Genomic DNA, 12205 nt, shown 5'->3' with positions numbered 1-12205 from the left:
TGTCTGAGATGGATCTGAACTCAGGTCCTCCTGACTCCAGGGACAGTGCTCTATTTACTGCTCCACCTAGTCGCCCCAAGGGAACCATTTCTACTTGGGCTTCAGTTTTAAAACCTGTAAAATAGAGAGCTTGTAAGATCATAGATCTAGAATTCAAAAGGACTTAACAGGTCATCTGGGTCAAGCCTCTGGTTTTGCTGATAAAGAGATTGCAACAAAAAGATGTGACTTGTTGGAGAACTGCCCAAAGTCACACATTTAGCAAGTAACAGAGTCAGGATTCAAACCCAGGTCCTCATATTCCAAATCCAGTCTTTTTTTTTCCACTTCAACTAATGCTTGAATTCAAATATTTCTTGAGGCAGGCTTTTTGGTGAAAGGCAGTATCTACAAAGAAGAAATGATGGCCATTAGAAAACAAGAACAAGTTGCAAATCAGAGGAATCAGAAGTGATCTGTGACTGATTTCTGGAAGCACCTTTCAGATCTAAATGTAACAATCCTTTGATCTAGATTCTTGGCCTAATTCTGCCTCTTGCTAGCTCTGTAGCCATAAGGAAAAAAATGAATCACAGCCCATCTCCTTATCCACAATTTGGGAGTGGTAAGATTTGTGTTTTCTAGTTCCTTATGAAGATAAGTAAAACCATATGATGTGGGATCAGGGTTCCTTCTGGAATCTAGGCTTATCCATTTATTTATTTTTTAATTAATTGATTAATTAATTCATTTTAAATGTATTTATTCATTCTTTTATTAATTCTAGCTCTGTCTATACATGTGATTCAATGATTCAAAAACTATGCTGAATATAATTTATTTCTTTGATGATGTGAGTGATGGAGCACTTCAGGATGTGGTAAAGTCCCAGAATTGTCATTCATTCAGCAAAATTATCTGATACCTAATAGGATACAAATGAGATACAGCGCCAAACCCTTAATTATGATTGCTTAGTACATGTGGCCCCTAGGTGGTACAATGTATAGAGTGCTGGGCCTGAAGTCAGGAAGACTCATCTTCCTGAGTTTAAATCAAGCCATAGACACTTACTAGCTGTGTGACTCTGGGCAAGTCACTTATGCCCATTTGTCTTAGTTTCCTCATCTGTAAAATGAGCTAGAGAAGGAAATAGCAAGTTACTCAATCTTTTCCAAGAAAACCCCAAATGCAGTCATGGAGAGTTGGATACAACTAACAATAAGAAGTAAAAACATACAGTGGTAAGATATTCGAATTAAGAAAAAGCAAGAAATCCGAGGGTTTACAAATATAATGCATTTAACTCACTGGAGGCCTTCTCCCCTTTGAACCTCTTTGTGAATTAACGAACTTTTACATAGAATCAAGCAGTCAAGAGAACTTATTGAATGAGATAACACGTTGGCTAGTTTGGTAAGTAAATAGCATTGTCAGCTTTTACAAAAGGGAAGAAAAGAAATGGTCCCTCTTTTTAAAGAACTTATAATCCAACTGTGAAAGTCATCCCTCTGCATACTGGCAATTTTTTCTTCATAGTTGTTCTCCCATATAACTGATAAAAGAAGCTGGTGAAAACTTGCAGTTAATTCCGGGTCACTGGGTTCTCTTTTTCAAACAGAACAGTGTTAAGAAGGTACTTTTTACTAATGCTTTCTCCCACAGGTTGACCTATATTTTCTCTCACACCATATTTTTCTGTCTTTTCCCTTAAGTTTCTACCCATGTTGATCCAAAGTTTTTCAGTGTTTCCTGTATTCATCCGACAAATACTTATTGAACTCCTATTTGGTGTAAGGCACTATGCCAAGTACTGTTAGAAACATAGCCCTGAAGGTTATATGTTGACTTAGAAAACCACAAAATAATATCATCCATGTTGCATTGTATTTTTATTTATTTTGTTAAACATTTCTCAATTATATTTTAATCTGGTTCCAGCTGAGCTCAGGAGTTTTGCTAATTGTTTGCAGCAGCAGCCTTGGGTCTGACACCTCTCTTGTAGTGGATATGAAGATGAATTAGTTGTGAACTTACCTTCAAGAAATTTTCAGTTGAATAATGAAGATGATGTGTAGCTAAGCAACTCCAATAAAAGGCAGTCAAGTTGCAAAGTATTGTAAACAATTGGAGAAGGAAGAAAACATCTCTAACTATAAGGGTATTCAGGAAGACTCTGTGGAAGAATTGGCATTTGAGCTAGATCTCAAAAAAATTTTTTTAATAAGGTTGTGTTGATATCTTCTGTTTCCCCAGGATCAAGCAGCCCCCTTTCCTTCCCAGAAAGCCATCCCACATAACAAATAATATTTTTAAAGAGAAAAAAATTAGCATAACTGACTGATACATTGAAAAAGTCCAAAAATGTATTAAATATGTGATAGCTGTGGACCTCCCATGTGCACAAAGAATATATCTTCTCATAGCTCTTAATTTGAGTTATGCTTTATCTTTACAATTTTGTATATTCACTTTAGATTTTTACTTTGTGGTTATTCTTTCCATTTGCACTGTTGTAGGTGTGTGTGTGTGTGTGTGTGTGTGTGTGTGTGTGTGTAATCTATTTCTCTTCTAATTAAAAAAAAGTCTTATCTTTCATATTAAGGTCACAGGGTTCACTTAGAATATATTGTAGAAGGGCAATTAGTTGGCAGGGTGAATAGAGTACTGACTTTGGAGTCAAGAGAACCTGAGTTCAAATCCAGCCTCAGACTCTAGACAAGGACCACCTGTGAAAAGGCACAGTGTTGAGAGATGGAAATAGAAAACAGTTAGCAGGACATTTTTCTTAGAACAGAGATTTTGGGAAGGAGAGTATTCTGAAATAATACTAAAGGTAGGTGTGAGAAGATGGCAGAGTACAGGCAGTAACTCAGCCAAACTCTCCTAACATTCCCCTCCAAACAACTTTAAAATAACTCCTCAAATAAAAATTTAGAATAGTAGAGCCAACAAAATGTCAGACTGAGACATTTTTCCAGCCTAAAACAACTTGGGAAATTTGCAGGAGAGATCTAAGACAGAAGAGTGGGAACCAGTCTGGAGCAGGCGGCAGAACCAGAGCCAGGCTTAGAGGTGACTAAATCCGCCGTATCTTATGGAGTTATAAGGGGGTCAGATAATTGGTCAGAAAAAGATTGCAGAGGACCCTTTACTGGTGCTGGTTGTAGGTGATGCTGACTGGCAATTCTATGGCCCATATACAATTTTGGTCCCCGTTCCAGGTGGAGAGGAGTGGTCCCTCATGAGGGAACCAGGGTTATTACAGGAGTACTAGCATTTGTGACTTCCAGAGAGTAGGGGATCTGGTAATAGTTGCAAAGCAAGAGGAATGCTAGCACATGTTGTTGGAGGGAAGCAGGGACCCTTCCTAGGTAAAGAGCAGAGCACAGACCAAGAGAGCAGTGACTATATCTCCTCCTGGGTCACACCATTGAAAGCCCTGAAAATTTGCAGACTTCCACAGCTCCAAAAATAACAGTACAAAAAAGCCTGAACTTTGGAGTAGTGCCTTCCTGCCCGCAGATAAGCAGAACCCAACTTTAACATAAAAGTCAAAATCAAAGTCAAGGTCAAGAAATGGGATGAAAAAATGAGAAAACCACAACAAAAAAAAAAGAACTTGACCATAAAAAGTTACTGTAGTGACAGTGAAGACCAAAACATAAACTCAGAAGAAAATAATGTGAAAACAGCTACAAGGAAAACCTCAAAGAAAAATGTTAATTGGACACAAGTCCAACAATAATTCCTGTAAAAGTCAAATAAAGAGTTGAGAGTGATAGAGGAAAAAAATGGAAAAGAAATGAGAGTGATACAAGAAAATTATGAAAAGAAAATTAACAACTTGGTTAAAAAAAAGGCACAACACCTTAAAAAACGCAATTGAACTAATGGTAAAAGAGGCACAAAAATTCACTAAAGAAAAGAACTCCTTAAAAAGCAGAATGGATGGGTGGCTAGGTGGTGCAGTGAGTAAAAGTGCCGGCCCTGGAGTCGGAAGGACCTGAGCTCGGTTTCGACCTCAGACACTTAACACACACACACACACACACACACACACACACAAAACTAGCCATGTAACCCTGGTCAAATTACTTAACCACAATTGCCCTCCAAAAGGCAAAAAAAACAAAAACAAAAAAACCAGAATGGAGCAAATGGAAAAGGAGATAGAAAAATTTGCTGAAGAAAATCATTATTTAAAAACTAGAATTGGACAAGTGGAACCTAATGACTCTAGGAGACATCAATAAAAAATTAAACAAAGTCAAAAGAATGAAAAAATAGAAGAAAATGTAAAAATATCTTTGGAAAAACAACTAACCTAGAAAATAGATCAGGGAGAGATAATTTAATAATTATTACACTACTTGAAATTTGTGATTTTTAAGTTTATTTTTAGTTTTCAACATGTACTTCCATAAGTTTTAAATTTTCTCACCTTCCCTTCCCTCCTCCTTCCCCAAGACAGCATGCAATCTGATATAGACTCTCTATATACATTCCTATTAGACATTAGTCATGTTGTATAGAAGAATTATAATGGATGGGAGACACCATTTGAAGGAAAAAAGAAAGACAATAGTCTGTTTCACTCTGCATTCAGACTCCATAGTTCTTTCTCTGGATGTGGATGGCATTTTCCATTAGGAGGCCTTTGGAATTGTTTTAGGTTCTTACATTGCGCACTGGAAAGTTATGATATAAAAAATCAATCATTGCACATTGGAAAGCTATGATTTTTAAAAAGAGGCTAGACATCACATTTCAAGAATTTACAAAGGAAAATTACCTCAATATCTTAAATCCAGAGGAAAAAATAGAAATTGAAAGAATCTACCAATTAATTCCTGAAAGAGATCTCCAAATTAAAACTCCCAGGAATATTATATATATATATTTATATATATAAATATATATATATATATATATATATGTATATATATATTTCCTAAGAACTTTATCTTTATTAGGACAGTTAGAAAGAATCTACTAGAAAGCATTGGTGTGAGTCAATTATGGTAGAATCATCTAAAAAAAATGAAGGGGCAAGAAAAGGCTATGTACTGAGAGAAATGGGAAAGAAGAAATTGAAAGGGGGAAATTTTCTCACATTAAAAGAGGCTCATAAGGAAGAACTTTTATAGTGGAGGTGAAAATGAGGGGGTAGAAGACAGTGCTTGGACCTCACTCTCATTGGAATTAGTTAAAAGAGGGAAGAACACACACACATTAAAGAGGATCACAAGGAAGAACTTTTATAGTAGAGGGAGAAACAAGGGAGTAGCAAGTAATGCTTGAACCTTACTCCCACTGGAATTGTTCAAAGAAGGAAGAATTCACATGCACGCGCCCACACACAGTTGAGTAAAGAAATCTATTACTCAATAGGGACATTGGTGAAGAGAAAGATAAGATATGGAGAGAGGGTGATAAAAGTGAGGGAGAATTAAGGGAGGCAATGATCAGAAGCAAAACACATTTTTGAGGATGGACAGGACACAAAGACAGAGTGAAGAAGAGACAGAAGAAAATAGGATGGGAGAAAATATACAGTAATCATACCAGTTAATGGGAGAAGCTCAACTATAAAATGGAAGCAGATAGCAGAATGGATTAGAAATGAGAGTCTAACAATAAATTGTCTATATAAAAGACACATTGGAAATAGAAACACACACAGTTAAAGAGCTGGAGTAGAATTTAATATGCTTTAGCTGAAGTTGTAAAAAAAAGAAAAATTTCAGACAAAGCAAAAGCAAAAACAGACCTAATTGAAGGAAACTATATTTGCTAAAAAGGATCATGGATAATGGTATACTATCACAAATTTTATAGCAAGCTTCTCTGATAAAGACCTCATTTCTCAATATATAGGGAACTGAGTCAAATTTATTAAAATAAAAACCATTCTCCAATTGACATGTGGTTAAAGGAAATGAATAAGCAACTTTTAAAAGAAGAAATCAAAGCTATTCGTAGTCATATGAAAAAAATGTTCTAAATCACTACTGATTATAGAAATACAAATTAAACCACCTGAGGTACCACTTCACAGCTATCAGAAATTACAAATGCTGGAGGTAATGAGAGAAAATAGTTATACTAATAAACTATGGTTCAACCATTCTGAAGAACAATTTGGAACTATTCCCAAAGGACTATAAAACTATGCATGCCTTTTGGCTTGGCAATACCACTATTATATTTGTACACCAAAGAGATAAAGAAAAAAAGGAAAAGGACCTATATGTACAAAAATATTTACATCAATTCTTTTTGTGATGTCAAAGAATTGGAAAGTAAGGGGATGTTTATAAATTGGGGAATGGCTGATCATATTGAGGCATATGATTGTGATGAGAATACTATTGTTCTATAAGAAATGATGAGGGGGTTGGTTTCACAAGAATATGGCAAGACCTTCAGCAACTGATAAAAAATGAAGTGAAGGGGAGGCCAGGTAGCACAGCGAGTAAGAGCACCAGCTCCAGTGTCGGGATGACCGGGGGATCAAATCCGGGATCAGATACTTAGCACCGACCGAACCCAGAAATAACTGGCCATGTAACCTTGAGCAAGTTACTTAACCCCAATTGCTTTAAAAAAAAAAGTGAAGTGAAAAGAACCAGAAGAGCCATGTGCACAATAACAGTGTTATGGGAATGAGAATCTAAGATCTTCCCTGCTCCTAGGCCCTTTGATAGGCTTAAGTGACTCTGAGAACCTACCTTGAGTTGAAAATATACTCTGCCCCCTAATAGGCTGAATGTGGTCACATGGAGCCTGTGGCAGGAGGCTTGTTTTTCAGGAATGCCCACACCTGGTTGCTTTGTGATTGGGCAGTGGGTCAAGAGGGTTGTGACATTCTCTGAGCCAGGGGAAGGCTATATATACCCTGATGTGAGGTTTTGTTTGGAGACTCACTTTGAGAAGAGTTGTGTGATTTGACCAAATGAGACTCTGGGCAGCCGTTGAGCCCCCTGGCTTTGAAAACCCAGATGTTGGTGCTTCCCTCTCTGATAACTGACTAGGTATGGATATAATGGTCAGAGAGCTGGAAGCTGGTCTGTTTCTCTGTCTTCTTGTAACTTCTGCTTGTAACTTGTTCTTATTCTCTGTAGTTCGGAGAGTTTTTCCCGTGAACTAGGTAAATGGCATATGTTTGATTAAAGCAAGATTGTTAACCCATTTTGAGTTGCTTTACTTTAGAAAAGAAGATCTAGGGTGGCTAGGTGGTGCAGTGAATAGAGCACCAGCCCTGGAGTCAGGAGGACCTGAGTTCAAATCCGGCCTCAGACACTTAACACAAAAACTAGCCTGTGACCTTGGGCAAGTCATTTAACCCCAATTGCCCTCCAAAAAGCAACAAAACAAAACAAAACAAAAACAAAAAGAAAAGTAGATCTAAGAATCTGTGTTGGCAGCCACCCAGGGTATGCTAGGGTGCTTGCTGCTACAAACAGTAATGTTGTAATGATGATCAGTTGCGAAACACTTGGCTACTCTGATCAATAAAATGATCTAAGACAATTCAACAACACTCTTACTGAAAAAAAAGGCACTCTACCTCCAGAGAGAGAATTGATGAACTCTAAGTGCAAAGTGAAGTATAATTTCCTTATTAATTTTAATTTTTAATTCTTTGCTTAATTTTGCAATATGGAAATGTGTTTTTCCTGATTTCACATGTTGATTAATATAATTTTACTTGCCTCTCAGTAGGTGGTGAGGTATGGGAGGGATGGATGGAGAAAATTTGGAATTCAAATTTTTAAAATGTCAAAAATAAAAAGTGTTTTTTGAAAGTAGCTGGGAGCCAGATTGAGGAGGGCCTTAAATGCCAGCCTGATTATTTTGAATTATTTTGAAGAGGTAGTAGGGAGATGTTGAAGATTTTTATAAAAAGAATGATGTGGTGAGATACCTGTTTTAGGAATATCAATTTGACAACCAAGAGGACCATAGATTGAAGAAGGGGAGAAGCCTGAAGCAGGGAACTACTGTTGTTCAGTCATGTTCAAATCTTCATGATCCCTTGGGGTGGGGGTAGGGGAAAGATGGGGAAAAAAATTTGTAACTCAAAATCTTGTGGAAATGAATGTTGAAAACTAAAAATAAATAATTTGGAAAATGAATAAATAGATAGCTAATCAATCAATCTGTATGATCCCATTTAGAGTTTTCTTGGCAAGGATACTGGAGTGGTTTGTCATTTCCTTCTCCAGCTCATTTTACAGATGAAGAAACAGATAAACAGGATTAGTGACTTGGCCAGGGTCACACAGCTATTAAGTGTCTGAGGTCAGATTTGAACTCAGGAAGATGAGTCTTCCTGACTTCAAGGCCCAGCACTCTATCCACTGTGCTAAGTAGCTGTCACTGAAGCAGGAAAAACAAAAATTAGGAAACTGCTGCTATAATCTAGTAAAGACTTTATGAACTAAGGTGAAGGCTGATTAGAGAGAATGAGCATGTGGAAGAGATGTTCTGGAGGTAGAATCAGTAAGACCTGGCAATTGATTAGATATGAAAGAGGAGGGAATGAAGGAGAGAGTAAGGAGTCAAGAGTTGAAGATATCTCTGTTTATGAGCCTTATTCTGCCCCCCAACTTGGGACTATATTATATAGTGTCTTTTAAATATTCTTTAATCATCCATTTTCATAAATATTTTAAAATGATCAACTTTACTAACATGAATGTTAAAAACATAAATAAATATGCAAACCTCTTATAAGGAATAAAAAAGGGACTTGGACACATAATTGTGAATCTCCATTATATATAGCCTTTAAATAGTATACTTAAATTTTCACATTTGGTTCCATCACTACTTGTCTACATATCCTTCTAAACTTTCATCAGCTCTTTTCTGAGTTTTTTTAGTGGTTCATGCATTCTCTCTTCTCTGTTCTTCCCTTTTTTTTGTATCTCTATCACTATCCTCCCCTACTTCTCTAATAGCTCTGCTACCCACCTCCCAAAATGAAAAGTCTCCACTGAAACAAATAAGCAGAGCCAAGCTAAATAAATCCATACATTGGCTTTCTGATAATGTATGTCTCACTTTATACCTCTAGTCCATTATCACTGCTAAGAGGTAAGAAGTATGACCAAACTTTTAGGGTGATGACTATTATTTTCTCAGTCATGACTTTTTATGTCTTTCACAATTGTTTTACTTTGCAATGTAGTTGTAAGAATTTTTCTCCTTCGAGAAGATAGGTGGTGCAGTGAATAGAGCACCAATTCTGGAGTCAGGAGGACCTGAGCTCAAATTTGACCTCAGACACTTAACACCTCCTAGCCAAGTGACGTTGGGCAAGTCACTTAACCCCAATTGTCCTGCCCCCCCAAAAAAAGCCAAAAAAAAAAGAATTGTTCTCCTTGTTCTTAATACTTCATCATTCAGCAATTAATAGAAGACTTCTCAAATTTCTTTGAAGCTATGCCTTTCATCGTTTATTTTTTGGCACAATAACATTCCATTATATACATATACAATAATTTCATCTCTCATTCCCCAATTAATGGACACTTATTTTATTTCCAGTTCCTTTCTACTACAAAAAGAGTTGTTACAAATCAAACATTTTTGAACATATAGGCCCTTCCTCTGAATCTTTGACTTCATTGGTGTATATTGAGGATCAAAGGGTATGTGTTTGGTGACATTGAGGGATATAATTTCACATTGTTGTATTCTCTTTTCCAATCCACTCTATTATCTTCCTCCATTCTATGGAAAATTTGTCTCATTCATGTTTACTATTACAGTTTTTAATTTAATTTTTCTTTCCCTCATTACCCTTTATATTTTGTTTTCCCTTTGCCTTTGTAATCCTTTTTACAAAGAAAAAGATGATAGAAAAAGATAAGGGATCTGATCAAACTGAAGAATCTATAATCCGTTCCTATATATGTATATATGTATGTGTGTGTTCCTATATATCCTATTCAAGCCCAGAATTTGATCCTCTGGTTTTAGTATTTTCTCTCTTTTGTCCTTTTACTACCTTTATAACACATACTTCTGAGGATGAAATTTGTTTTGCTTTTGTCAATTCCATGTCTGACTCTATCCTCTCTCTTATGTTATTATTTCCCTATGCCTTCCTGATGCCCTGTTGAGTATAACATTCCTACATCAAATCTGTGTGTATGTGTTCAATAATCCTTTGTCTTATATTGAAAGAGTGAAGTTTATGAGCTGTCTGTTCCCCTAACTCCATTCCTCATGTTTATATATCCTTTTCCTAAAGAATTTATGCAAAATTTCTATTAGTGTATTCCTTTTCCTTTTATTTTTTCTCTTAAATCAAACAAGTCCAACTGTACTTATTGTGCCCTGTGTTTTTCTTGGTTAACTATATGACCCTTGAAAGCAACAGTATTCTGAAGGGACATTTCTCACTTTGATGTATTTTTGGGGTCAGTTTTTTTTAAACAGTAAATGCCTGACATTTTCTTTTCTTCAATTCTTACACTTTGATCTCATAATTCTTACTTCCTCCTGGAGTCATTGAGATCTCTTTGCCCTGTTTGCTTTTTTTTTCAGGGAGACCAATTCTTGATTAAGAATTTTTACATTCACTCTAAGTTATGTATTCTTGTTTCTGTGTTTTTTATCCAGGACTTACATTTTATTTGTAATTTTACTGTTTATCTCTTGCTTTATTTCTTCCAGCTACTCTTGCAACTCTTGTAGCCAAGCCAGTCTTTTTTTGTCAGACATTGTCTTGTAGTTTTTTGTGGATTTTCTCTCTTCTGTTTTCTTCTTGGACTTTTCTTAGTCTGTAGAGTTTCTCAATTTTGTTGGAGTTTTCTTACCTTTATGTATATATCCAGCCTCAGTTATTTGATAGGACTTTGTGCTCTGGCCACTCTTCTTGGATACTTGTGGATGAGTTGGTTAGTCCCTCTTTGGTCCACTTTTGGTCCACTTCTTTTGACATTATTGATGGGATGGCTATTACTTGGCTTTACCCCCTGTCTAATCCTGGCTTCTATCTCAGATTCCTGGTAGAACACTAGGGATTCTTACATCAGCTGTTCTTTGTTTCTGATCTCCTTCCACAATTCCCAGTTGGAAGTTGGTTCTTCCTTTCTCCTATAATTCCTATGACTAATCCCAAATGGGTGTTAGAGATCATGCTACTTTCAAGCCTCCTGTAAGATTCCCAGCAAGAGCAGCTGCAAATAAACTACAAATACAAACCATTTTTTATTCAATAAAGTGGATGTATCTGAATAGTCAGAAGCTCAGGAGAGTTGTTCTTGAGAACACTGTTAAATGACAGTTATTTGCTCTACAACAAATTTGAAACAAGGACTTCCTATATCCAATTTCTCCTTGCTATCCCTTCTCAAAGTTGCCCTCTTTTATGCAAAAATCAATTCCTGTGCTCTTAAGCATTTTCCACTTTTTTCAGGTCAAATTCTCTTCTACAGAAGGATTCTGAGAGATTCATATGAAGGTGTAAATTTGGTTTAGTAGGGGGAAAAACCCTTGAGTTTTTGTCTTGGCCCTACCACTTATAGCTAGGTAACTTAGACTCTCTGAGCCCCTTTTTTTCATCTATAAGATAAAGGACTAAAGCTAGGTCATATCTAAGGTCTTTAACACTTGTAAAATTCTCCCAAGTATAAGTATATAAGCTGTCTCTTGTATTTAACAGGGAACAAAATCCACATTTCATTTAAGGCAGACAGATGATGTAATTTGAGAATAAGAGCCCTGCTTGGAAGAGTTTGACAGAATAAATAGAACAGAAGCGAGAGAAACCTTTCTAGAACTTGGGAAATCACATAATATTACTAGACACTGGGCTTAGACACTTACTCATCCTGCTCAAGAGAACAGCCTATTTGAATACAGGTGATGTGGTTGGCATAGTGAAAAGAACACTGGGTCAGAACTCAGGAGAAGTAGCAGATCCTAGATTTGATTCTACCATTAGCCAGAAATGTAGGCTCATGACTTCTCTCCTCTGGTCTCACCTTCAAACTGGGGGAAGAGATGGGAAGTTGGATTAGAGAATTTTAAGGCCCTGTCAGTTCCAATATTCTTTGGTATTTCTGAGTCATTGTTTAGTATTTTCTAAAGGCACGTGATAGGCAATTATTGTCTCCTAGATTGAGAGAGAGCAGGGACATTGTCCTTCCATATTGAACAATGATCTTCATCAGAGTAGAATCATGGGAAAATCATGGGGAAATGT

The sequence above is a fragment of the Petaurus breviceps genome, unplaced genomic scaffold, assembly GCF_028583685.1.
Source record: "Petaurus breviceps papuanus isolate PSGF00001 unplaced genomic scaffold, PetGlider_PUasm1.0 90977, whole genome shotgun sequence".
Taxonomy (NCBI): Eukaryota; Metazoa; Chordata; class Mammalia; order Diprotodontia; family Petauridae; genus Petaurus; species Petaurus breviceps.
The sequence above is the reverse complement of the archived record's forward strand: the minus strand, read 5'-3'. Positions refer to the sequence as shown.